The 14,393-nt window shown below is 28.9% G+C and overlaps 2 pseudogenes; both read right to left on the bottom strand.

Annotated features, from left to right (window-relative positions):
* Positions 1 to 264: 264 nt before the first annotated feature.
* On the bottom strand, positions 265 to 8,282 carry LOC111309574 (cytochrome P450 714B2-like; annotated as a pseudogene).
* An 890-nt stretch (positions 8,283 to 9,172) lies between these two features.
* Positions 9,173 to 10,860, bottom strand: LOC111309891 (putative O-methyltransferase 3; annotated as a pseudogene).
* Positions 10,861 to 14,393: the final 3,533 nt, after the last annotated feature.

The raw sequence follows: 14,393 nt of genomic DNA, 5'->3' as shown, positions 1-14,393 counted from the left end.
GTAATGACTGGTAAAATTCTAGTCATTTTATTAAAATACAAAATAAGATTATATCAAATTAGCTTGAATATAATTAGACTATTAAAAATTATAAAATTATCTTAATATAAAATTTTAAAATAAATATATTTAATTATATGTGTAGCATGCGTGTTTGAAAACTAATATGCAACAATTACCAATAGTCATGCGATTTATTAGTAAAATATTATAATTTTAATGCAAGAATTAAAATCTTGATGACTTACGAAAAAGACAAATGCCTCAAAACCTTCTAACTAAGAGATCCACACCAAATTCAGGCTCAATAATTAAATGCATAATTGGAGAATGTCTATATTTTGGTGAGAGCGAGAAGGTGAAGTTGGAGAGTATAAGAGCAAGAAGTATCTTGAGTTTCGCCATGGCAAAGTGCTGCGCCAAACATGAACGAGGTCCGGTGCCAAATGGAATGTACACATGAGGAAGCTGACATGCTCCGTCGATTCCTTTGATAAACCTTTCGGGATTGACATCACCCAAATACTAACTCCTTTTGGCACATGTATGCCCCCAAATTTCGTGTCTTGAACTGCCTACCGAGTCAGCCTGCATCCAAGAGGGTAAAGGCACAATGACTCATAGATCACCATTGTTAGCTGCCATATTTTTAAGTGATTATGAAAGTGTCAAACCAATTATAAAAGATAAAGCAGGATTACGCACATTTTGTCCATCAAAATAATCTTTTATTTAGGTGATACAAATAATAAAAAAAATCCCAGGATCATGGTCCTAAAACTGATATTTTTCACTATGTATATGTCCAAGAGTTTCGCTTACTGTTTTCATCTTGTGCAGCATATCGGAGCTTGGCAATTGGCCTCCAAAAATTTCAAGAACCTCAGCACGAACTTTGTCTTGCCACTCTGGATATTAGGCCAACAACATCAAGGTCCGACCTGCCGTCACGGTACCATTTTCATAGGCCGGAAAGCATATGTTCTTGCGGTTGTCAACAATAAAGTTGTCTATTGCATCTTGGCTTAAATTGCTGCTCTTAGCTCCTTCAACGATCATTTGTAATATGCTCTTCTCTGATACTGATTTTTCTTTCACTTCATTCAAGATTAATGCGTGGACTTCTTTCTCTAATCTCCACACTTCTCTGTTGCTCTTGGCTGAGAGTGATCTAAATTTTACAAATTCAATCATCTCAATCAGTTTACCTAGACTTTCAGTGGCTAGGAGAAAACAAAGAAAAGGGGTTGAACCTCAGTCCAGGTATCCCTTGCCAGATAACTTTCTGACATGCAATTTCTTGAAGTTCTCTGAGCTTTGAGATAATCTCTTTATAATTGCTTCCAAAACATGCTACCAAGATAACTTCTCCAGAGAAGTTTCTCAAATATTCATCAATCTTTATGTCAGCTACTCCACCTTCAGAGTCGATCTTATTATTCCATTCGTTTATTAGCGCGATTGCAGACTCTACCATTAGTTTCATCATAACCTACACACCATGGATTATTATATTTCAATGATAGGTTCAAGAACTACCAAGAAAACTGATATAAAACAGACGAAAGACGATAAAAATTTTTAATTATAGAATTTAAAATTGATTCCATGATGAACTCGGAGCTTAGTTCAGTAGGTTTATTTACCACTCTTAAAAGATGACATCTAATGGGTCTAGGGTTTAAATTTCATCACCTGCAACCCTTTCTTATTTCTAGACTGTGGCTTCTTTGTACCAAAAACAAATTGATTCCACGGTGTTTATTGGGGAAGATAAGCATTTAGGTTAAGAGATATGCAAAAACGGTTTCGACATTTGGAGCATTGCTCGACCTTGTCCATGTAGAATTCAGAAGCCAGGACTTTCCTTTGATGTGCCCAAACTGCACCATTTGCATGTAGAATTCCCTCGCCATACAGCGGATCAAGCCCCTTTTTTCCTGATAGGAAGGCCTTCCCAAGTCAAAAGAAGTGTATACAGTCATTTCTTTCACAACATCGGGGTGCTCATATGCAAAACCTGTATATTCCCCATGGAGAACATAAATGTTGGACCTGAAAAAATTGACATAAACATTTCAGAACCTTTAAAACTTTTTAAGCAGTCAGATTGAAATTGAAGGCTAAAATATAAAACTCATGCCATACTGTTCTTTCCATTTATCAAGGAATGGTAAAACAATAGCAGAACAATTATGGGTTATCGCTTGTTTACCTTCTTTTGCCAAATTTGAGTCGTTGGATCCTGTCTTCCCCATTTCCAACATATTTCCAATCAAGAATGATGAAGGAGGACCTCAAATCCATTGCTTTTGCAGCTTAGAACAGATCCTTTCAGGTCAATGATTTAAATAGCAGTCACGGTTATGTTTTCGGTTGTATCACATTTTCGGATATAACGAAGATAATTGCGGTCATCGAAGTCATAGTGGTGGTGAATGTTTTTTAATTTTGCACAATTTGTTATAAAATGTAATAATTATAATTGTAATCATAAAAAACTCTTATTTAATGATTTTTAAAATATTTATGATACTATATTTTTATTTTTTAAAAAAAATTATTCACAATTTTAGTTAGATTATAATAAAACATTCATATTTGGTTTAGCAACAAAATTTTTGCTTGAGCCAAGTTCATATTCAATATTAATTCTAGACAAATTAAGATATTAACAAAACATAATATGTTAAATACCAAGCATCTATATTTAATAACAAACATAAAAATATAATAATTTCAAATTCTATCAACTATAACTATTGATATATATTTCAAATTTTACCACATTGTAGAATGACAAGGAGGATCAAATTCTCTACTTTTACTTTGAGAGTCAAGTTAACTCCATCCCCATCCTTGTGGCCTTCATTCTTGATGCATTTGAGGTGGATGATATATTTGAGGATGATACATTTGTGGTGGGGGATACATCTAAGGTGGAGGATACATTTGTGGTGGATAATAACCATAAAAAGGTGGATAACTATGAGGAGGTTGAAAATTAGGTTGTTTCGGTGGATAGTAACATCCTTGAGTACTAGCAAATGATTCGCTATACTCAAAGTTACTAAAATTTAGTCTCCTACATGAAGATGAAGAACATGTAGAAATATCATAGTGATGCTTCTTGGTGTTCCCTTTTGATCGAGTTGTATGTGCACTTTGACCGCCACTAGATTCATAGATGGATTTACTTTGTATTCCACTATGTTAATGAAAAGTCCACCAATAGCAGCAAGCCCAAGTTCTTCAAGTGGGTTGTAAGGTCGATTTGCATCTATATTACCACCAAAATTTGCACCATCACCATCATCTGGACTTAAACTTCCACCATCATCACTTTAACTTGGTGTTGGACTTGAACATGAATGGGACACATGTCTTTCTTGAGATTGGCATGATTGTTAAACGTTAATTTCATTATCAGAATTATCTACAGGTAATCAATTAGAGTTTTGAACATCTAATAAAGGATTTTCTTTTTCTTCCAGCCATTCTGTTATTGGATCATCATCTTCAAAAATATGGTCAAGGCTAATAGGATTAAAACTATTATTTATCTCATCAACACTCATTCATTTTTGATGTCTCATCCTCAGCCTCATGTTGTAATAGATATATGCAAGTTTCTAAAGTTTTTCAAACTTTAATTTGTTCTTGCTTTGGTGTGAATATAGCTAAATGTGCTCCAGTTACATTCATAATTTGTTGTTGATGTTGTTTGACTAAGCACTTTGATTGCTAAGTTTTGTAATTCAAGAACGCAAGTGCCATATATCATCCATCACTTAGCTATATAAAATTATTTAAATTAAATTTGCATATGCTATTCAATTAAATAATATAAATAAATTATTATTATTTAATTTACTAATTACCTGAATTTATTTGTTTCAAGCTCTTTGTGCCTGTGGGTACCAAATGTTTCATGTTTGTCTCAAAATAATAGCAACTACATCAATTGAAAATGCAATAATAAATGACTAAATAAAAAATAATCCTATTTTTAATACATAAAATAAATGTCAAAGTTATAAAACAATATTAAATACTAACTTGATTCATCATTCTGATTTGAGTATTTATATAAGGTTCTAATCTTTCAATAACTGCTTTTGTACCATCTAATGTTTCTTTAAGTATATTTGTAGAATGCTCTACTCCAAATTGAAATTGAGGATTTAGATAGTAACCTAAACATAATTCATAATAATATTATATTAAAGTAATAAAAAATAAATATATAAGCAATTTAAGCATAAAAATTAAACATATTTTTTAAAATACAATCTATATTCTTGGTTTACTTACCAACTAAATGTAAGTCAGAATGTATGAAACTCCATCTATTATCAATAATCATTTCATATTCAACAAAATAACGAAAATTTTGCTGAATTACTTGTTTAGCTCTATCCATAGCCTCACAAATAAATCCCATTGTTGGTTTTTCATCACCATCCATAACGCACAACACTTTTACCAAAGGCTCATAAACTTTTATTATATTGCTTACTTTTTTCCAAAAATCTTTTCCCAAAATGATTTTTTTTTTCTTCATAAGCAGGCCCTAATTGTTGTTGTCCCCATTTTGATTCTTTAAATTCCTATATATTCATCAATAAATTTTTAAAGTAATATATTTTAAATTAATATTTTAAACAATGATATCATAAAAAGATGCTAGATTTAAATAGTTGTATTGAACATCTCTCTCAAACTTTGCTTTTGCCTCGTTATTGCTTCTAACTGTATGAAATGTGTGGTAAATCAAGTAAGAGCAAGACAAAGTATTTGCTTCCCTTGTGTATATTTTTTCATCAAATTAACAATCAAAAAGTGATTGTATATAAAACAAGTCACTTTTTTTGCATCATCCAAAACCCACATTTTTTTTCTTGCCAATATCCTCAAGACACAAGTCCAAACAATGAGCTGAATATGCTATCCAATACAAATATTGTCTCTTCTCTATTAGTCTTTTTCTTACAGCCTTAAGTGCTGCCTCATTTTCAATGACTATTTGAACAATGTATTTTTCCCCATTTTCTTCCATAGCTTCATCCAATAATCTATAGTAAAAGTTTGCATCTTTACTACGAACACTTGAGATATCTATAGATTTCCAAAAAATGGTTCCTTTACTACATAAACAAGGAAATTAATGATATGCATTTGATTCAAACTGTTGGTCCAACCATTGTACATCAAAGTGGCACCCAATTCATTCCAATGAGCTTTTAATCCATTAACCTATTCATGAATTTGTTGATATTCAGACTCTAAATACACATTTGAGACCTCATAAGGTGTTGGAAGTTTCACATGTTGGCCAATTTTTGGTACCATAGAAATCAAATATACAACCATGAAGTGTTTGCTAATTGAAAAGGAAGTTGATCATATATAAAAAATTTTGATACTGATTCACCCATCTTCCTTCTTAATGTATTTAAAAATGAATCACTTATATTTTATTACTTTGAACTTTTACTTCTAACTAATTTAGGTATAGCTCATCTTAATGAAAATTTAGACTCACTTAAAGTTGATTTTCCTATTCTTTCCTCAAAATATTCAGCAACTGAGTCATGAGAGCTTCGTCCCTCTTCATGTATGTTACCCCAACCACCAGTTCTTTGTTTGAATACTTATCTTCTATGCCACTCATGTTATCATTGGATACTATTTCGCATTGTTTGTCTAGTAGCGATGTCTTCATCAATAAAACCTTCATAGTCATAGTCTTTCTCTTTTAATTGTGATAAAAATTCATCCTTTCTCCTTTTGTTCTCAACTTTCTTTGATTTGTTTTCTTGAAGAAGTTCCATCATACTTTCTCTTACTATACCTATTAATAATATAGTTAAGAAAAAGAGAAAAATTAGTTGCATATGCTTATGTAATTTTATAATTTTTATTAAGAAATTAACAACAATATTTTCAAAGGAATTATAAAAACATAGCATACCAGTAACATTGGGGTATGGTGCAACATTGCGAGTTTTATGAGCAAATGTGTTTCTTGAAATGTGTTATTCCTCCTTTTACAACTTTACCACAAAGTTTGCATAAAACATTTCCTTTTATATTTGGCACAGGTGTTTCAAAATGCCAACCGATATCATCACTTGGCGAACTCTCTACTCTTTTACTCGAAAAACTCTTAACGTGATGGCATGCTTGCTATTTCGTATAAAAACAGAATAAAGTTATATTTAGAAATATTAATGTTACTTATTTCATCATTAAAAATTTAATCTACATTAAATTTTTTAATTTTTAGTTTTTAATCTTAAAAGTAATAGATTGTAAAATGCTAAATTCATTAAGTAGCTTAATCTTTTTGATACACTAATTGATGTAAATAATTTTTTATCACAAATTACTTTCAATATATTATATAATAAATAAAATCTTCAATAATTACACAAAAATAAAAAGAAATTAATAAGAATTAATTTAATAGCAAAAGAATTGACAACAATATAAATGCCAAAACAACAAAAAATTATTAAATTTCAAATATAAAATTATAAATTAATAAATAACAAAATAAAAAATCACATTTAATTTTAATTATTTTTCATCTAACTTATAAAAAAATTTATTTAAAATTTTCATCTAAAATCCCTATATATATCATATTAAATTATCAATCTCTTAATTTTTTTTCAATTATAAATTCTCAATCCCTCTAACCAAATTTTATCCAAAAATATTTTAAAAATTACAAAATTTTAAATTTATATTTTAATCAAATTAATTACAAAATTAATAAATGTGGTGGCATGCTTGTTATTTTGTATAAAAATAAAATAAACTTATATTTAAAAATATTAATGTAACTTATTCCATAATTAAAAATTAAATTTACGTTAAATTTTGTAATTTTTAATCTTAAGAGTAATAGATTGTAAAAAGCTAAATTTATTAAGTAACTTAATATTTTTGATACACTAATTGATGTAAAAATTTTTTTATCACAAATTACTTTCAATATATTATATAATAAATATAATATTCAATAATTACAAAAAAAATAAATTAATAAGAATTAATTTAATAGCAAAAAAATTGACAACAATATAAATATCAAAACAACAAAAATATTATTAAATTTGAAATATAAAATTATAAATTAATAAATAACAAAATCAAAATATAATATTTAATTTTAATTATTTTTCATCTAACTTATACAAAAAAATTTATTAAAATTTTTCATCTAAAATCTATATATATATCATATTAAATTATTAATATCTTAATTTTTTTAATTATAATCCCTCTAACTAAATTTTATCTAAAAATATTTTAAAAATTACAAATTTTTAAATTTATATTTTAATAAAATTAATTATAAAATTAAATAAAAACCACTCATCTACTCACCTCACCCCACTTCTATCTCAACAGCCCCCTCACCCATTCCATGATGCATACTCAAACACCCCTCAAATTTCCCCCAAAATTTCTCATGTTCTTCACGCTTCGCCTCGCCTTAACCCTTTAGTCCTCTCTTAAATCAACTCAACCAAGCTTATCAAGTCTTTTTATTCTCCTCCCCCCCCCCCCCTCCTTTTTTTTTTGCATCTCTTTCTCATGCATAACATCATCTCTCTCGCTCAGATTCTTACAATTACAAAGATCAATATTATTTTACAAAAATTTAAGAAGAAAACAGAAAATTTAATTTTTTTTCTTACCTTTTTTTATTTTGATTATTGATAAAGGATTTGAGGTTGATTTAAATTTATGTAATTGCATACCGATTAAATGGTTGATATTATTTTCTAAGTTTTTTTAGATTGATTTGGAAAGTTGAAACTGGGAATATGACGAATTATTTTTTCTTTTGGCTTTTTGTTTTTATTTTTGTTTTTGCAGTCTTAGTTGTTTTATTCTAATTTTGAGAATCTTCACAGATTATATTGAAAGTTTTTTTTTTTATTATTTTGTATTGATCACTGGTGATGGAAAAATAGGATAGCAGCAATAATGGACCGTTATTGCCGCCATTCCCTCTTATATCATTTTTAAGCAACCGTTACACATCGTTTTAAGTGATTAAATTTTTCAATCACTTTTTCTTTGATAGCGGTGACGGATGGTGGCGCGACCGTAATTTTGTGACCATTATTTCGTTATAATACCGCTATTTGAATCACTGTTTCAGGATTTAATACCAGTGAATCATACAGATGTATGAGCATGCCGATCAATCCAACTAACAGGATAGTTGATGTGATCTTCACGAGCATAAACACCAACTCCATGGCGTTTAACTCTGTTTCCTATGCTTTTCAATAATGGTTAATCATAGCTTTCATCTCTGTTTTCTTCTGCTTTTCTCTCTCTTTTTTTCTTTTTTTTTTAATTTTTCATCAAGATTGGTTCAGAACGCATACTATTTCTTACTTGTTTATTAAAAAAGAATACAGCTTTTCTTATTTGTAATTGAAAATTCTTTCTTCAGGTAGCTGATTATAATATCTATATGCAAATAGTCATCTGAATTAGTTAAGAACAAAAAGTATTAAAGTTATCGGGTTTTCTCTCTTTCCAAACAGCTCACCATCGATTTAGAATAATAGAGCGAAAAATGTCAAAGCACTCTGTCTAAGACTCGTTATCCACACGAAAGCTTAGCCTGGCTCCTCCTATTTCTTCTCCAGGTCTCCAGGGAAGCTTTCAATTCGTAAAATCATCATGTGCTTTAAAATATGTTCTTTATGTGACAAGAATTAAACAAGATGATTTTAAGTGCAATTTGGTGCGATAAAAAAAATTAATATGATTTAAAATTTTAACAAAAATCTTATATCAATTTAATAAAATAAAAAAAAACATATTTTATATTTAACATAGTGAATATAAATTGTGATATAATATTTGTATTTTATACATATTTTATATATAATAAACAAATATAAATATATGAATTTAGAGATATTTGAGAACCAATTCGCATAGCTATTTTATTTAAGTAAGAACAAATTGAAAGGGAATGCTAGTACTAGTAATTAGCAACATCAACGATTCCAAAATGAATTGAAACAATAAATCCGATTAAAGTGAAGTGATGTTTTTATTTCATAAAGGATCATAGGATTAAGACAATAGAAGTGGAGATACAAGTATATAATAAAAAAAAGCAACAACCCTATTAGGGATAAACCTCAATGAGAGATCTTAACCAAGTATAGAAGTAATTTTATAGTCACTAAAACCAGCAGCATAAAACAGCTTAGGCCATTCTTCCTCCTTCCTCTCTGTTCCATTGACTAACACCATCATCAGCATGTCGAAGAAGAACTGCGTTTCAATGGAGGCTCAATCATTCACTTTCTGATTCTCTATCAATACCATGTCTATTATAATCACCTTCCCTCTCACCTTGTCTTGGCTTGAAATTGCCTCTTTACATCGCTTTAGAATCGTCAAGCATTCTTCATCAGTCCAGTCGTGCAATATCCACCGTTTAATTATCATTAATAGCCTCATCAAAAGACAGTTCATTTCAAATTGACTTTTGAGCTAGTTATATACTTAATTTACAAAATTTCTATTTCACTCCTGGCACTATTAAAAAAATTATTGTATAAACAAATGTACACAAACTTGACCAAATAATTAATCTGTTAAGTACGAAATTTAAGCTACCAATTTTTGTTATATTGGCAGTGGAAGGATTCGAATCTGAACCGGCTTTAATATATCAAAGTAAAACACAAATAAATCATTGAGCTAAATGTATGATTGTCAACTACATATTTGAAGTGAATTAGTTATATTTGCACCCTAATCTTTGAACTAACGTATGCAATTGAATTAGAGCTTGAAACTTAGTCTGAATAGTTTATCTAATTTCTTAGGAGTTGAATTTCAGTAAGGATTCGATTCCCGATGCTTGCTATTTTCCTACCCTTTCTCCTCTAAGGTTCGATATCTTTGTATAGAAAAAATGTGTCCAATGGAATTTGTCGCAATTGGAGTTAATTTACTACAAGAAAAAATACCCTTGAAAAAGATAATGAGAATAAAGTTAGTAAAAACCTTTAGTAAAACTGCGTCGGAAGCTGGAACAGCGTCAAACATGTCTCCTCCAACATATTTCAAGTTTCCACGGCCTTCCAGACCAGCAACAACTTGAGGAAGATCAAACACAGTGCACTCCAAACGTGGAAATGCTTCAGCAATGGCCTTGGCTACGGTTCCTGTGCCACCTCCAACATCCACCAGGGATTTCAATCCCTTAAAAGCCCCCTTACACTTGTCAATCAGAACGCTAGTAACCAATCGAGCATCGCTAGCCATGGCCTCATTAAAAATATTGCAAAGCTTTGGGTCATTGCCACCATAGTCCCAAAATGTCTTCCCATGTGCGGTATCAAATGGGGTAGGATCATCATTTTGGAACCAGGTGCCTAGAAAATGCCAAGGCTTTGTTAAAATGGGATCCAACAAAGCTTTCAAAAACGGTGTTACACTCAAAGGATATCCCTTGAGCAGGAGGCGAGAAGCGTTGGTAAGAACATACCCATCTTCTTCGCCATTTTTGTCAAGCTTTTGATGTGCAAAGAAGCCTGAGTGAACTAGAATGCGTATGAGCCTGTACATGCTGCATGCTTTGGAAGTGTTGATCGTCGGCAGTGCAGCAACCAGCTCCGTAAGGGTCATGGGCTTGCCATGATTTTGAATGACATCGGGAATGCCTAAATCAATTGCACATTTTAGAGACATGGAGTTTATGAAGTTGAAAATGTGGTTCCATACGTGAGCTTGAGCTTGAAGCAGCTCGTTAACAAGCTCTCCATTCACATTGACCATATCCATCTTTTAGTCAAAGTGTTTGTAATTTGTAGCTATGACCCAGCACTGCAATAAAATATGCTATTTATAGAGAATAGAGTAGTGGATTGGGTTGTTAGTTTATGAATTAATCCATTAAATTAATGACTTAAAAACATGTGGCTGAATTAATTGATATTTCTAATAAATTAAACCTCTAGTAAAGAAAGGCGTGTTAAACAAACTTCCGACGTGATCTTTATGTTTCATTAAAAATATATTCATTAAAACAAAAATATGGAATCTTTAAAGGTCCTATATGGGACCGAACATTTTGGCTCTCGTAATTATATATATATACATATATATATTTTATTATGTTTTATTTTATACATAGAATTAAAAAAATTATTATGACGGCCAATATTTAGTTGAAAGTCTTTTTTTTATCAATTTATGTTAATAGTCTTTGTTTATTTTTTTTTTATCAATTTATAATAGTGATACCGACTTCTTAATTAATACAAAGTATACGTGGTTTTCTATAAAATATTGTGGGTTTATGATATAAAAATAATGTGAAAAATTAGTAATCGAAATTATTAGTTTGGTAGAACTTTATAAATAGACAAATAGAACTTTATAAATAGACAAATACACCATAACTTTAAAATTTTCTAAATTTTCATATAAATAATCAAATAAAAACTTTTAAATTATAATATGAGTATTAATTTTATTTTCACTCCTAGTCTTCATGTAAACTGTTTTAGTTTTGAAGTTCACAAATTTTATTTAAGAATTTATATGTTTTGCTATGATTTTATCTTTTATTATTAAAGTTTTTAATTTATTTACACTCTTAATGCATGATTCCTCATTAAAATAATAGAACTCGAATTTCTCTTTTCCAAAATCAAGAGTGTTTAGTATATTTATTAACAATATAAAAAAAATATGTAAATGATTTTATACAAAAAAGTCCTCACATTTTACAAACATTATTAAATTTAAAAACTATTTATTATATAATTTTTTTTATTTTTAGATAATATTCAATGAATTAAAGTTCACAAATGTAAAGAAGAGATAATTATTAATTGTGGAGCCATTGATTTATTTTGGAAGATATATCTAGAAAACATCCACATAACAAGTACATATAAAAATATATTTTAATATTCTCGGGGAATGATGTGTCCTTTAACTCTCACGTAGCTCCGCCACTATTCCTGGTTATACTTTGGATTTCTCCTTTTGCTAGAATAAAAATAAAATCCTGTGCATCTTTTATATGATGTTGTTGGTTATGATTTAGGAAGATCTTATTATTAAGATCACGACAGCTTTAATTTCAATTATTAAGTCAAAAAGCTCTCAATCAATCAATTAATCAACTACACAAGATATATCAATTTAATTTAGTTCATCCTAATTAGCCTACATCCACGAAGAAGAAAAAAAATTAAATAGTTGTAAAGAATTATAAACATACAATTATATCAATCAAAACACACAATCATTACACATAGACTCTTTTATTCTTCTCTAGTCCTATAGAGTACTTTTAATCCAAATAAATACATACCAATATGATTTACCATATTTATTGGACCTTCTTATTCTTATCTTGTTCACTCAAACATACACTTCCAACCCTCCTAATCTCTTCTAGTTCTATGGGATCTTTACTAATAAAACCCTACAACTCTTTTATATTTTCTTCCTATATCTAACTTTATAGAGACTTCACCTATTTATAAGTATATTAATTTGTCTATTACAAATTCATTTCCTTTTAAAATTCATTTTTTGCAATTTTTTTTATCCATCAAATAATATTTACCCAATCCTACCTCAAATAAATCTTTATCTAAATCTCTTATAGGATTTGAGTTATTGTTCCTAATACTTACTATGATCCAATTGTTAAGACATAAAAGGATTTTAACCTTGATATCTCTAATAAGAGTAGGAATATGTGATACAAAGAAGAAATTTTTGATAATTAGGTAAGTTAAAACTAAGCCTTTATAAGTGTGTAAAAAGTAAAGATAAAATATCGAAAGGCAATGATAAAATATTGAAAAACAAAGAAAAAGTACTTGAAAAATTAAGATAAATGTAATAGCATTTGATTGTAGTTCTTAAACTTATTTTATATTATTTTAACTCATATTTGTACAATCAAATTGAATCCTAATTATTTGGTGGCTAAAATTGCTACTATCATCTTCCTTGCTTTCACCATTAAAGAAAACAACCCACGAGCTACTCTCCACTCCATGCAACTGTCAGTTGAATTTTAGCTATAACCGTTTATGAATCTAATACCTTTAAGCCAAAATACTTTAGCTAAAAACTTATAATTATCCCAGATAAAGATTAAAATATCTATCATTTACTGAATTTTCTTTAGCATAATCCCACTTAGCAATGTGTTAGGATATTGAGAAATTAACTATATTGAATTTTTCTTAATCCTTGGATTATGGTCTTATCTGAATCAAATTATTGAATTATCTCAAAGCACTAATTACTTATAACTAACCAAGTTTGTCACTTTATTAGATTTTCTCTACTAAGGCCTAACTTAGTATTGTTGTTAAAAGTAGCTTTTGAGTTCAAAAGTTGCTTTTAACCCAACCTCAATGGTAAACAATAAAAAAAAATGACTTTTCAGTTTAAAATTTTGATTTTGCAACCCAATCCAAAAAACTACTTAAGAGGTTTTTTGCCTTGAAATAAGTACTTTTGGGGATAGAAAATCACTATTTTATCCTATATTTTTTAATATTTTAATTACTTGCAACACTTTTTGACAAGAATACTAAACACTTTAAATTTTTAACCACACTTTTCTTATCACGCTTTTTAAATCTAATTTCCAAACCCAAACTTTTTCCATCTACAACAGCAATACTAAATTAGCAATAAAACTAGCCATTATAGAATGCCTGTCACATTACTAAAAATTATGGATATCCATATATATATACATCCATATATATGTATATATTAATATGACAAATTCATTTATATGTTATTGTCTAATAGATTTTATCTATAATTGATCTAATCTAAAACTCATATTTAAAGAGTAACCGTGCAAAATGTAAATATATTAGTTGAAGGATTATATTACCTAGGAATTTATTTTATATTTTACATGTTTTATTGCAATCGTTACATATATTTAGGTATTTTAAATTATTTAGGTTATTTCATAATTTAGCATTTTGAGTTCCTTTCAAATATTAGGTTTTTTTTTTTTTTGGTTATTATTAGTATCTTGCAAGATTTTGGGTTTAATTATAAATACTTATGTTACTTTAGTTTTAATTAGGTTTTTAATATTAAATATTTGAGTTATTTTGGCATTGAGATTTCTCTTTATTAATTTCGTCTATTTTTTTCTTAAAAGTTTTGTTTCTCCCTCGATCAATTTCATTTGTTTCTTTCTAACTGCTTCAAGCAAGGTAGGTTAAGTGCGAAACACATTGGGTGTGTTGTGTAATCACAACATGCTTTTAAAGCTAAAGGTGAAGTTGTATAAAACAATTATAAGCGTATATTGCTATATGGAACTGAATGTT

This window comes from Durio zibethinus, chromosome 19 (genome assembly GCF_047325235.1).
Source record: "Durio zibethinus cultivar Kanyao isolate XHJ-2024 chromosome 19, ASM4732523v1, whole genome shotgun sequence".
NCBI lineage: Eukaryota > Viridiplantae > Streptophyta > Magnoliopsida > Malvales > Malvaceae > Durio > Durio zibethinus.
The sequence above is the reverse complement of the archived record's forward strand: the minus strand, read 5'-3'. Positions and strand labels throughout refer to the sequence as shown.